The sequence below is a fragment of the Tursiops truncatus genome, chromosome 8 (assembly GCF_011762595.2).
Source record: "Tursiops truncatus isolate mTurTru1 chromosome 8, mTurTru1.mat.Y, whole genome shotgun sequence".
In the NCBI taxonomy this organism is placed as follows: domain Eukaryota; kingdom Metazoa; phylum Chordata; class Mammalia; order Artiodactyla; family Delphinidae; genus Tursiops; species Tursiops truncatus.
In genome coordinates this window covers 66,206,566-66,219,634 of record NC_047041.1, presented here as the reverse complement: position 1 = coordinate 66,219,634, position 13,069 = coordinate 66,206,566, and the positions used below count along the sequence as shown (strand labels likewise).

The 13,069-nt window shown below is 46.9% G+C and overlaps 1 protein-coding gene and 1 long non-coding RNA gene across 15 annotated transcripts in view; one reads left to right on the top strand and one right to left on the bottom strand.

Moving 5' to 3' along the window:
* BMAL1 (basic helix-loop-helix ARNT like 1) overlaps positions 1 to 13,069 on the bottom strand; it is a 103,821-nt gene that overhangs the window by 62,012 nt on the left and 28,740 nt on the right. For 13 of the 14 annotated variants that reach the window (XM_073808635.1, XM_073808636.1, XM_019947957.3 and 10 more), the window contains exon 2: positions 10,909 to 10,981. The exons of the other annotated variant lie outside the window; for it this stretch is intronic. The gene's annotated coding sequence lies outside the window, so the exon portion shown is untranslated. The remainder of the gene's footprint in view (positions 1 to 10,908; positions 10,982 to 13,069) is intronic. 14 annotated transcript variants of the gene reach the window in all.
* On the top strand, positions 8,774 to 12,837 carry LOC141279366 (uncharacterized). Its single transcript, XR_012333461.1, has 3 exons — positions 8,774 to 8,898; positions 11,082 to 11,213; positions 12,650 to 12,837. It is a non-coding gene; the product is annotated as an uncharacterized lncRNA (long non-coding RNA).

Genomic DNA, 13,069 nt, shown 5'->3' with positions numbered 1-13,069 from the left:
ACAGATCCCTCCCAAAGGCTAAGGAAATATTCGAGAACATGACTGTAAATGTTAGCACTGCTAGGAGAAACTGTGGACAAAAACGAACGCAGGAAGTCTGGGAATATCACTTCCCTTTCCTTTCTCCGCCCCCAGTTCAGTAAAGGAAACGTCTACGGTGTCCTATAGGCAAAAAACTACCACTCAGCCTCACAGGGCTCTGACTCCGCCATATCTGGAGTCAGAACACCCGGTCCAGTGCACTGACCCTGACCATCTGTGTGACACTCGCTAAGTCAGACCTCTGACCCTAAGTGTTCCCAGATATAAATGAGGGGAGAGGGGAGTGCCTGCTTCACAGGGAGGTCATATGGATGCTATGAGAAAATACATGTGGGAAGAACCTGTCAATGTAAAACGGCTTCATGTGTAAGGAGGGGATGCTGGGAATCCTCGGGTACTTCACCACATCACTGCTGTCACCCCCTCCCCAAGGCCTGGCACTCCCATTTAAATGCTGATCCGACCTCCGTCCTGAGGGCTCAGCCCTTGGAAGGAGAGACAAGGCAGCCCTGGCGGACCAGTGGAAAAGGAAGCCGTGATTTGGCTGTTATTCTTCCAAAGGCTCCCTGGCACAACTGAAACCCTCACATAAGTATTTAATAATTAAATTGGTAACAACAGTTGGGGAACATTTTTGTCACCTTGCAGGATGATAACCATCACTAGGTATGAAAATCATTTAATTAAATCTATAGCTATATATTTCGAATGCTTTTCTAAGACAAATGTGTCATTTTGATGGCATATTTGTGAGTTTTTAAAGTTTACTTTTCTCATGCATGGTTAAGCAAAAAACTAGATTATTGGAGCCATAATTGGATACTCTTAAAAGGAGCATGAACTGGTACAGCCTTTTTGGAGGGCGATTAGGCAATATTGATTCAAATTTTAGATGGCAAACTACTTAGGCCAAAAGTCTCACTTTCAGGTGTCTATGAGCAGAAAAATTTCATGCAGAAGTTCACAGGTCGGTATAACAATTTCCCCAGCAGCAATGGTTGCAATGGCAAAAATCGGCAACAACCTGGGTGTCTACCAATACAGGGATGATTAAATAAGCTTAAAATGCACCCATACCATGGAGTACAACTGTTACACATAATAAGGTACATTTATCTGTACATATGGACTTGAAAAGAAAACCATAACAATTGACAGCTTAAAAAAAAAAGGAAAACTGCAGAACTATAGGCATAGAGAGTCTATTTCTACAAAAGTAAAAACGTGTATGTTGGGCATGAGGGCAAAGGAGGTAGGAGTTAAGGGGATACAAGCAAATGAAAAAGTCCAGGACTATACCCACCAAAAAGTGCCAATCTCAGGCGAAGGTTGGGAGTGGGGAGGCGGGTGTCACAGAAGACCTTCTTCCTTTATGTTAATGTACTTCTTCAGGGCTGTCTAAATTTGTTACAAGTGTATACGCTTTCATGATGGCAAAAAATTTTTTAAAGCTCATAGGATAATAGTAATTTAAAAAATTGCTTTCAAGGACTCCCCTAAAGTAAACACTGTGGGGCTCAGCACCGCCCCCCTCCTGCATATGGCCCCCATTTCTGTGCGTGCTCACAGGCTGGAAGGGGGTATGGGCTTGCCTGAGAAAAGCCTACAAATGGGGATGGTCTCCAGTGTTAAGAATCCCAAACTCCTCTTTCAATAAGGATTCTGCCAATTACAACTATTTCAATGAGATGGCTAAAAGCGACTAAGTATCTTCAATTGTTCAAATTTACATCATAAATTACTGAATTAAAGCAGGTCACTTGTGTTCAACCTCCCTTAAATAGAAGCAATCAAAATGTATCTCCTGCCTTATCCAACATTTTACACTGACTTATAAGTCTGGCTGAAGACTCTTTCAAAATTATTAATGAGGAAAATGCACAGGGAGGAGAGAAGGTGATTCTACTAAACCCAAGAGGCTAAATAAAACACTATAGCTTCTTGGCTTATAAAAATGAAAACTTAGCAAGTGAAATAATCTTCTCTATGGTCAACGCTGCCGGTAAAAATAATTCTAAACTGATGCACAGTGTCTAAGAAATGTTGGTTACATTTAGCACAGATTACAAACTCAGTTACCTACAGGCCATGTACAGGAGCGGGGCTTGGGCAGGGCCGGGCAACTGGAGAAACAAGTCCCCATAAGAGAGACCACCATACTTCATCACCGCCATGAGGGTCCAGCGCTGCTAGACTTTCAGATTTTTGTAAAGATCTGGAAATCCAGATTTCTAGATAATATCTACCAACTTTTAAATGTTACCCACTAACTTAAAGGTTTTAAAACATTGTGAGCACTTAACAAAATACATCTGCAGGCCAGATGCAGCCAATAAGTAGAGAATTTTCAACCTCTGTCTAAAAGTATCTACATTTTAAATTTTTGTTTGATTTCATTTTTAGAAGGATGGGAGGAGACAATGAAATGGTATGGGATGGAGACAAACACAAGAAAGGCAAGCAGTTGATGTTAAGAAAATATTTCTAACATACTTGAGAAAGCAGTGGTATTTGTCTACATCAAACGCTGAATAAATTGCTTACATTTCTTCAGCTATATTAGGTACAAAACTCTGAGAGTGAGAATTTCTTGAGCAAATTCTCAGGAATTTGTCCTAAGCAAATGCCCACAATTTACTGTCAATGGACTTACGAGCACTTACTATACCACTATGTATTAAAAGTTTATCATAAAAAATTTAAAATAATATGAGCAGCCACAGAACTGATCCTCTGCGCCAGGGGCTCGTCAGACATTGGGCACCTGGGATCACCAATGTGGGTCACACAGCCTCTGGTCAAGATTCCAATTAAGGCCTGTCTGACAAATCTCCCTCCAAAACAAAAACCAAAACCAGTAAAGAACTTAGACTCAACATCATAAAATTGTGCTCTGTCATTTTTTTCAAAGCCAAAACAATAAAAGAGTTATTTGTGCTAATAATAATATCTGCACACAATTTGCAATTCACAAAGTGCTTTTCCCACACACCCATCTCATTTACTGCTCACAGCCTTTACCTGTGCATTTTAGACTTTGTATGCTGTCCAAAGTCTTCTTACAATTATTGACAATGCTACTTTTCAAAAACAACAGTCAAATGATAACAAATATTTGGCATTTTCTACACACCGTGTACAGTGCTAAGCATGTTTTCATTTCACCCTCACAAGGACCTCACAGAGGTGCTTACTATGATCATCATCCTGTTATACAGGTGAGAAAACTGAGGCTTAGAGAGCGTGGGTGATCTGTCTTAAGCCCCACCACTAGTAGGTGCAGAGCCGACACTGTGAAGCAGGTCTGCTTCCAGGGCCTGAGACCATTGTGCTGGGTGTCCCAGAGGCTGTAGGGTGATCTCAGTTTGTTTCCAGCAAATGTAAGGAAGCCAGGGGCTTCCCTGGTGGCACAGTGGTTGAGAGTCCGCCTGCCGATGCAGGGGACACGGGTTCGTGCCCCGGTCCGGGAAGATCCCACATGCCGCAGAACGGCTGGGCCCGTGAGCCATGGCCGCTGAGCCTGCACGTCCGGAGCCTGTGCTCCGCAGCGGGAGAGGCCGCAACAGTGAGAGGCCCACGTACCGCAAAAAAAAAAAAAAAAAAGAAAAAAAAGATGTAAGGAAGCCGGAAGCCGTGGCTAGCGTCCTCCTGCTCCCCACCCCGCCCCTGCCCATGCCCACTTTCCCCACTTGGTCAGAAACCATTTTTAATTTTAATTTTCCCACTCAAAACCAGTGTGAATCTCTCAGAGCTCAGCCAGCCGGGCCCCGGAGGCCTGGTGAGGCGCCCCTGGGGGACCGGGCCTCCCTGCTGCCAGCTCGGGCAATGTAGCCTGGCGCCCTGCCAGCCTGCCAAGGTCTAGATGGGGCTTTCACATCACTGCTGTCTGAATGGGGTCTGGGAAGGGGGTCCTGATAGTCACAACAACCCTATGAAATGGTCGGAGAGGTACCAAAGTGGGGATGGGGAAAAGGGGAGGCGCCTTCAGCTAGAGAGAGGAGGAAAGATCTGTTTAGCCAACAGCTCTGAAATATCTATTATTCAGAGCCCTACATTAGACCCCTGAGAGAAGGAGGCATGGTCTCTAATGTGCACGAGGATAAATTATGCAAGTAAAAACATCGAGCAAGAAACACACACCCCCCCCATACATACTCACCAGCACAGGTATACCCCACACACTCGGAATCATGGTGCAACTGCTCTTAGGGTAGTAACTTCGGTCCTCTTACCCCCTCTGTGGCCCCCTCAGCCCTGACTATACAAGACACTGCCCGGTCACAGAGGCCACACCAGGGATGGTCCCGAGCAGCTGCAGAAGGACAAGGAGGACAGGAACACAGGTCAGGATGGCCCATTGTGGTCAGAGCCATCCCGAGCGTGTGCAGGTCCAGAGGAGCAGAGGACGGGTGAGGGCTCTGTCCTGGGGCAAGAAAGGGGTCGACTTCTTTATACAAGGATGAGGATGGGTTCACAAGGTGGAGGAAAGCAAAGGGACAGACCCAGCTAGGGACAGACGCTTCCTTAGCACCATTAGCTCTGACACGGAAACAGGAGGGGAGGGTGCAGGCTAAACTGTGGGGACCCCCCAGGGAGTTCACATTCACAGCCCAGACTCTTGTGATGCAAGGGGCAAGGAGATCCAGCGGGTGAGCGGCTGTCTAGGCAGGCAGGCTGTCGGTCAACTCTGCCCTGAGTGCCTGCCTAGAGGTCAGGCTCCTGCCGTCCTGGGGCTTGCCAGGCTGCCCAGCGCGAGAACGAACATTCATTCATCTATAACCACACAAACAAACGTAAAATGGCCTCTGGGGTGAGTGCTGAAATGAGTGGGAGGATGCCTGGCAGAGGGGCCTGCAGAGTAGAGAAGAACGGGCAGAAGCACAGACCCAGTCAGGCACCTGGGGACAAACCCTGCTCGCATGCCCACAACTGATCTGGGCCTCAGTTTCCTTGAAAGGTATCTTTGGGGTAATAATGATAACCCTGACCTCAGCCAACACCTACTGAGGCCCTAATACTAAGTGGTTACCCACCAAGCACTTTGACAATGTCTGCCCCATTGTGGGCAATCAGTAAGCAGTATAAAGTGATAACAGTAATGGTGATGATAAGACCTAGGTTTCTTATCAAGGTCAGGGAAGGCTTCCCAAGAAGAAGCAAATCAGCTGATATCTGAAGGCTGAATGGGCATGAACCAGGCAAAGCAGAAGGAAAATGCATTCCATGCTGAGGGAAGAGCTTCTGGAAAGTCCCTGAAAGGGAAAGCAGCAGCATCATCAGTATTTCCAGGCAAGAAAAGCAGCCCCAAGTGCCCGCTGGAGCACCCTGGTCAGTAGGACACGTCTGTGTTGAAAATGGCTTCTGCTTCAAGGAAGCCTTCCCAGATTACTGTGAACCCCCAAAGAAAGCCTGCATTCTCCGCACAATTTCCCAGTTCTGTGGCAGAACCAGGAAGTGAAGGAGAGGCAACAGCATCAAACTGAAAGCCCCACATGAAAACATGAGAAGGTACCAGCCTAGCACCTAGGTGCATCACAGCAGCTCCCATGGTAAATACAGACACAGACCTGGCATCCCTGTGCTCAGAGCCTCTTCCTATTTGCTACTCCTCAGTATTCACTGAGGACTTTACAAGGTTCCAAATGAAGATAAAGATGCCGTCGGGCACCTCCACAAAGGACCACCAGCTATCCTCATCCCCCAGCCAGAAAAGCACTCTCAGCTTGAACGTGAAAGGGAGAAGCTGTCAGTGGTTAGCAAGAATCATTATTTTGGCTAATTTAGGAAACTTGGGATTCATCCAGGAAGCTGGGTGGACCTCACTCCTCAGCATTCCTTGATGGACTATTTTTCACTTTGCATTGCTTTACTATCCCATCAACAACGGGAGTTAAAAATAAAAAAGTCAGGGGCAAAGAATATAGAGAAGATATATTCCCGAGGCCTCAGTAGACTGAGAGATGCAATAGGCAACCACAAACCCAGGCCCACAACAACCTATCCTGCCATCAAAACTGAGAAGCAAGGAGGCCCCACCCAACTCAATAGCCAATGAACCTCCAGTTTCAAATACATTTGATCACGTTATAAATCTGTTGTCTGGCTGCGCAAACAGACTTTGCTATCCTCACTCTTTCAACAAACACTTCCTGAACCAGGTACATAGTGCTGGCACCGAGAACCCAGAGATATGTGTGTGTGTGTGTGTGTGTGTGTGTGTGTGTGTGTGTGTGTGTGTGTGTTTGTGTGTTCCCCACCCTTAAGGAGCTCAGTTTACTGAGCATAACAGATAGTAAATCAACAGTTACGCCAATAAATGTTTTGGGAGAGAGAGAGATGCAGGGTGTTCTGGAAGCCAGGAGGAAGGTCACCTCCAGGTCACAGAGAAGTGCAGGGTGGGGAAGGAAGGTGTCCAGAAAATCAGAAACTTGACCCGAGTTAGCGAAATGGGGAGCAGGGGGTGGGTCATTCCCAGGAAAGGGCCCAGTTCTGGCAAAGGCACCAGGAAGTGATGGCTGTTGAGAGGCCGGGCTGATGTGAGAAATACGGGTTAGGGAAAAAGTGAAATAGGGAAGGTGGCCAAAGGCCAGTTATGAAAAGACTGCAGGCCCGCTGTGGGGGTTTAAGTTCTATTCTATAAGCAATGAGGAGCCCCTGGAGAATTTTAAGCAGGAGAAAGCCATGATAGATGTGTGAGTTAGAAACATCATGCTGCTAGGAAGTGGAGGTGGACTGAAGGAGGACAAAAGTGTGCCCGGGAGACCAACCAAGAGGCTGCTGAAACAATCCAAATGAGGAGTCCTAAACGAAGGGGTGGGCAGGGAGTGACAAATTAGAACACGGGCTCTTCCAGAAAAGGTGACCAATGGAAGACGACAGTTGAGGGAAAGGACAAAGCCAAGGGTGACTCCTGCAGTCGACATGACTGAGGGCGTGCAGTCCCACCCCAGGCAGGCACCACAGGGAGACAGACACACTGGGTACCAGGCGAGGGCTGAGTTGGAGGTGCCCACAGGATAGGAGCTAGGAACGAGGGCTGGGCAGAGGTTCTGGGCTGGATCTGCAGATCTGGGTGACTTCAGGAGAGAGGTGAACAGTGGATGAGCTCACCGGGGAAGAATACTGGGACTGAACAGAAAGGGATCAAGCAAAACCTTATTAAGCTAAAGGTAGAGAAAAGAGAACCGGCACAGCAAGCTGCGGAGTCGAGGTCTACGGAGTTGGAGGAGAACCAGGGGGTGGCAGGCCAGACAGGAGGGTGAGCAGAGGAGAGGGGCCAGGAGGGGAGCGCTGAGCCCTGCCAGAGGCAGGAGGCTGCTCTGGCCCAGGAGGGAGCTCTCGCTGGGGGGAGCAGTTAGCTGGGTGTTAGCAACCACAGCCAAGCAAAAGAATTAAAACAGAGTGGACAGCTTAGACGACATATGTGCAGTCACCCCAAAGTGCATTATTATGACTTTTTTCAGAGGATTATCCTGCCTGCCTGACCTCAGACTGCACATCTCACCTGTCTATTCTGTCTGTCTCCCCTGCTGGCTCATCTGCCTCACGAGGACAGAACCTGTCCTGTGTCACCTGCAAAACTGCCGTGCCGACGGCAGTGCCTGGCACACAGAGGTGAAGCTCCTTGTCCCAAGTTGCCTGGCTCACTAGAAACAACAAATATTCAATCAGCACATGCTACACGCCTGATACCAGGCTGGATGCTGGGGGTAGGGTGGGAAACAAGTCAACGCAGGACCCTGGCCTCGGACATTGAAGTTGGAGGTGAGCAGAGAGAGATGCAAGTATTTAAACAAAAAGTAGATTATAACTGCCTTAGAGCTAGGACTGGAATCTGACTGTCATGCCTTCTAGTGAGATTTCCTTTCCAAGCCCAAACCTGCCACCTTCTGCAACTAAATGAAAATTTCAGCAGGGGAAACAGTTAGTGTTTGAAGTTTGGCCTTAGTCTCCCCCAAGGATCCCATACTGCTTCCACACTTTTAATAGACTCCTAAGGAGCAGAAATACCCACCACAGCCTCTGAATATTTACTTAAGAACTCATTCTGTCTCCAGTCCTTCTATGTAAGTTGGAGGAGAAATTCCACACCCAGGTGGGAGAAAACAGAAAGTGGCCTAAACTAAGGGGGTCAGATAGGTCTGGGTTCAAATCCCTTGTAACCTCAGGCAACCTCTTGTGATTTAATTTCCTTATTGCTGAAGTGGGAGCACTAATTCCTCTTTCACAGGTGGTTGCAAAGATGAAATAAAATGATACCTACAGAGTACTCGGCACTATGCCTGGGATATAGTGAGACTTCACTAAACGGAGGCTCCAAACCAGTTCCACCTGTTGCTTTTATGACTCCATCTCTAACTGCTATATTTGCAAAAACCGACCCAAAGACTACTCAGAATTCAAACCAAGGAACATACACTCGAAATGCTTGGCACATAAATTGCTATCTAGTTGAGCGACTTGAGGAATTATTGCAAATTCCCATACTTGGGCAGGCTCTGCAGTAAGGAGTTTAATTTCCGTTTCTTGCTCTACCCTATTTTCTCCTCCAACTCAGGCAAATGCAACTATTTCCCCAACAGATCACATCTTGTCTCATGGCAAGGGTCCAAACATGGGCTAGATTCCGTTGGTGCAAGTTATGACAGAGCTCAGAACACCACACCTCAAAGAAAGCATAAGAACGCAATCACAAGCCCAAGGTACACACAAACTCCCAAACACACTTGGCTCCAGAGACGGACAAGAGAACTGGTCGTGGCTTGCTTTGCTTGCCTCAAAGCTAAAGAAAGGGTTATTTTGGCATGCAGACGCTGAAATCTTTGTGTCTCCGTTCTTTTACCATCCAAACTCTCCGTAAGTGGTCACTTTTACTAACGTATCTGATTCTTTACCCGTCATTTATGATGGACCCTGTGCAACCTGGCTTCCTCCCCCCTTCCCCCCTCCCCACATCTCATTCTCAAGGCCAGCGGTAGCCACCTTGTCACCAATTCGGCAGCCTTCCCTCAGGTCCCTTCTCTGTGGTCTCTGCTGTCCCATCCTCTTCCCTTCCTGGGACTCTCTCCTTCAGCCCTCTGCTCATCACGGGGAGAACTTATTAATCCTATGGTTTCTGTTCTACACCTCTAGACCTACCCTTCCCAGCCCTGGCTTCAGCCCTGCATTTCTTTTTTTTTTAAAAGATTTTTTTTGATGTGGACCATTTTTTAAAATAAATAAATAAATAAATTTATTTATTTTTGGCTGCGCTGGGTCTTCGTTGCTGCGCATGGGCTTTCTCTAGTTGTGGTGAGTGGGGACTACTCATCACAGTGGCTTCTCTTGTTGCAGAGCACGGGCTCTAGGCACGTGAGCTTCAGTAGTTGTGGCTCACGGGCTCAGTAGTTGTGGCTCGTGGGCACTAGAGCGCAGGCTCAGTAGTTGTGGCACACGGGCTTAATTGCTCCGCGGCATGTGGGATCTTCCCGGACCAGGGATCAAACCCGTGTCCCCAGCACTGGCAGGCAGGTTCTTCTCCTCACTACAGTGCCACCAGGGAAGTCCCGATGCGGACAATTTTTAAAGTCTTTATTGAATTTGTTACAATAATGCTTCTGTTTTATGTTTTGGTATTTTGGTCACAAGGCATGTGGGATCTTAGCTCCTCAAGCAGGGATCAAACCCGCACCCGCTGCATTGGAAGGTGAAGTCTTAACCACTGGACTGCCTGGGAAGTCCCCAGCCCTGAATTTCTAATTGCCTACTAGACATATCCTGTGGATGAATCAGTACCATCTCAAATTCAGTATATCAAAAACTGGACGCATCAACTACCCTTCTCCATCCCCAATAGCCACATTTCTGTCAATGTTACCATTGTGAACTATCAAGTTTAAACTTTCATCTTATTTGGCTCCTGTCTTTAAAGTCTAAGAAGACCATAAATCCTACCATTCTTCCTTTGCAATATCTCTCCTATTGGACCTTTTCTCCATTTTAAGCACTGTTAACCACATGACCTCACACCTGGATTGCTACTGCTGCCTTGGAACAGGACCCATGCTTCTTGTCCAGCTATCAGATGAATGCTCCTAACTTGTTACTTCGGCCATTTCACTTCTTTGCCCCAAATAACTTCAATGGCTTCCCACTGCCTTCAGGACAAAGTCCAAGTGCCTTAGCCCAGCACAGCATTCAGGGTCTAGAAAAGGAGTGGGCAAACTACAGCCCACAGGCCAAATCCGGCCCACGACCTGTTTCTGTAAATAAAGCTTTTTTGGAACACAGCCACACCGTCATACACATATTAACTATGGCTGCTTTCCCACTATAATGGCAGAGTTGAGTAGCTATGACAGAAACCATATGGCCTAGGAAGCCAAAAATATTTACCATCTGATCCTTTACAGGAAAAATTTGCTGACCCTGGTCTAGAATAGAATAATCAACCACCAGCAGATCCTGAAGAAGTTCTTACTCACCACTCCTTCGGATGAAGTTTTTGTTCCTGTGGGTCTTCTGCTGAGCCCACTTTCTTTACATCTTACACCCACCTTCTCAAGCCTGAAAAGCTTATTTCACTCCCCCCCGGACTGGTCCATCCTTCAAAATGCAGCCAAAGCTGCACCTCTCTGTGAGGCCAGCTGCGTCCATCCCTTGCACCCCTGGGTGTTTCTCCTCTGGCTTCTCCCTCTGCACCTACTGCAGAAACCTACAGTGGGATCCACTTCTCCTGTGGATCTTTTCCACCTATACTGTAGGCTTCTCTAGGGTCCAGGCTTGGTACCCTTCACAGAGCAGCACCAATGATAACTACCTTGCCCTTCATTCCAAATACCAATCCTTGACAGCATAATTTGGTAAGAAGGCATCAAACAAACTTACCAATGAAGGCCTAGCATTCCACATTTGAAAAGTTAAGCTTGGGTCCAAAAGCATGCACTCTAGCCAGCACCACCTAAAAGCCAATGAAATAAGAGTTTAACTTTAAAAGAGAATATTTACATGTTTTCTTTAAATTTACAACCCCAATAAGTTTTGATTTACTGTCCTCCCAGGATGTCTATCTCTGCTTCTCTGCCTAGAAAATACTGCTCATCCTTCAAATCCACTGGACAGCCTTTCCCTGGAAGCCATCCCAGTGTCCCTGACAGGCCAGGCACCCTCCTCTCGGCTCCCATGGAACCTCGGTGAGACATTTATGGTAACATGCGGTACAATGTAGCATAATTTCTTATTTGGGAATGGGGTCCCTAGACTGTAGGCTTATCAAGAGAAGTGATCTGAGAAATTCACCCCTTCCCTTACCTCCAGTGCCTAGAATACTACGGGCATTTAGACAGTCCTCAATAAGTATTTGTAAAATGGGTGGAAAAATAACCTACTCAATTCATGAACACATGCCCAGGCATCTAAAATTCTGCTAGGCCGCAATTTTCATCAGAGAAATGCATGCTTCAATCCGAGTGCTTTTAATAGGCAACGGGTTTAACAGGAAGGATTAATGAGATTAAGCTTCTAAATGCACATCTCTGGAATGACACTCCCATGGGCAGAAACCTTTAGAGGCTCCCAGAGCCCAAGAAGGCAAGCCCAACTCCACAGCCAGGCTGCCAGGCCTGCAGCAACTGGCTCAGCCTGAGTCTGCAGCCTCAGCTCCTGTGATCTCCCCCAGCGGATGCTTCAATCTAGACAGATAGGACTGGTGCCCAGACCCTTCTCTCAGCATTCCTTCCAGCTGGATGTCTTCCTCCCCTTCTCTCCACGTGATCTCCCTCTACTGAAATGACTTCCATTTCAACATCATATTCCCAACCAAGGTCATGGTGGGGCTCAATAAGATTTTTTTTTCCTTTCTGATTTTGTGTGTGTGTGCGTATGTGGTGGTAAAACACACATAACAAAATTTACGAGCTTAGCCATTTTTAAGTGTGCAGTTCAGTGGCATTACACACATTCACACTGTTGTGCAACTACTACCATTCATCTCCAGAACTTTTTTTTCATCTGCAAAACTGAACCTTTATACCCCTTAAACAACAACTCTACCTTCTCCCTTCCTCTCAGTCCATGGCACTCAAAAAGTTTTTGTGGAATGAATGAATGAATCATTGAACGAATGAAGACATGAATTAATCTGACCTCAACCCTCCCCACAAAAGCCAGAAGTACTGTCTGTTTCTGCTGGGCTCCCACGATACTATCTTCACATCTTTCTCAGACTTGTTTCAATCAATCTTAAATGACCCTTTTTTGCACACCTGTATTCTCCTTCAAGGCGGGAACTATGACTTATTTGAAAGGCTAAGTTTGGGTCCAAAAGCACGCATTTAGCTTCTCCTCCATGTTGTTAGATCCAAAGGGTGAGTCTGAGTCCTCCTCTTACAGCTTTTGCTACCAGTGAATCAAGCCCTCTTGTTTGACCACTCTCTTCACTTGGCTTCCAGGCTAGCACTCTGGGTTTTCCATCTACCTCACTGGCTGTTCTTTCCCTTTGCTGGTTCTTCCTCATCTCCCCACCTCTTAATGTAAGAGTGCCCCAGGGCTCGGTCCTGGTTCTCCTGTCTTCTCTGTATTCCTTCAATCACCCCCTGGGTGATCTCACCTAATCTCATATTACCTATAGGCTGAGGATGCCCAGATTTCTCTCCAAGTGCAGACCTCACCTCTGGACTCCTGGCTAATATATCCTACTGCCTGTTTCAGGTAAGATGTCAAGTGGACAGGAGGTCTGTGTGAGATGTGTTCCATGTCTCAAACTTGACACGTCTCACACAGACCCCTGATCTTCCCCCAGACCTGCTCCTCCAGAATCTTATCCATCTCAGTTTAAGGCCATGGTCTTCCAGTTGCCCAGGCCAAAGATTCGGAGTCATTCTCGTCTTGTCTCGTCTCTTTCTCTCTTATTCTCTATCCAATCCTCTGGTTTCTACCTTCAAAATATATTCACAATGTGACCATTTCTCACCTCCTCCACCATTACCAGCCTAGATTATTGCAATAGCCTCCTAATTGGTGTCCCTGCTTTCCCTGCTTCTATTTTTGG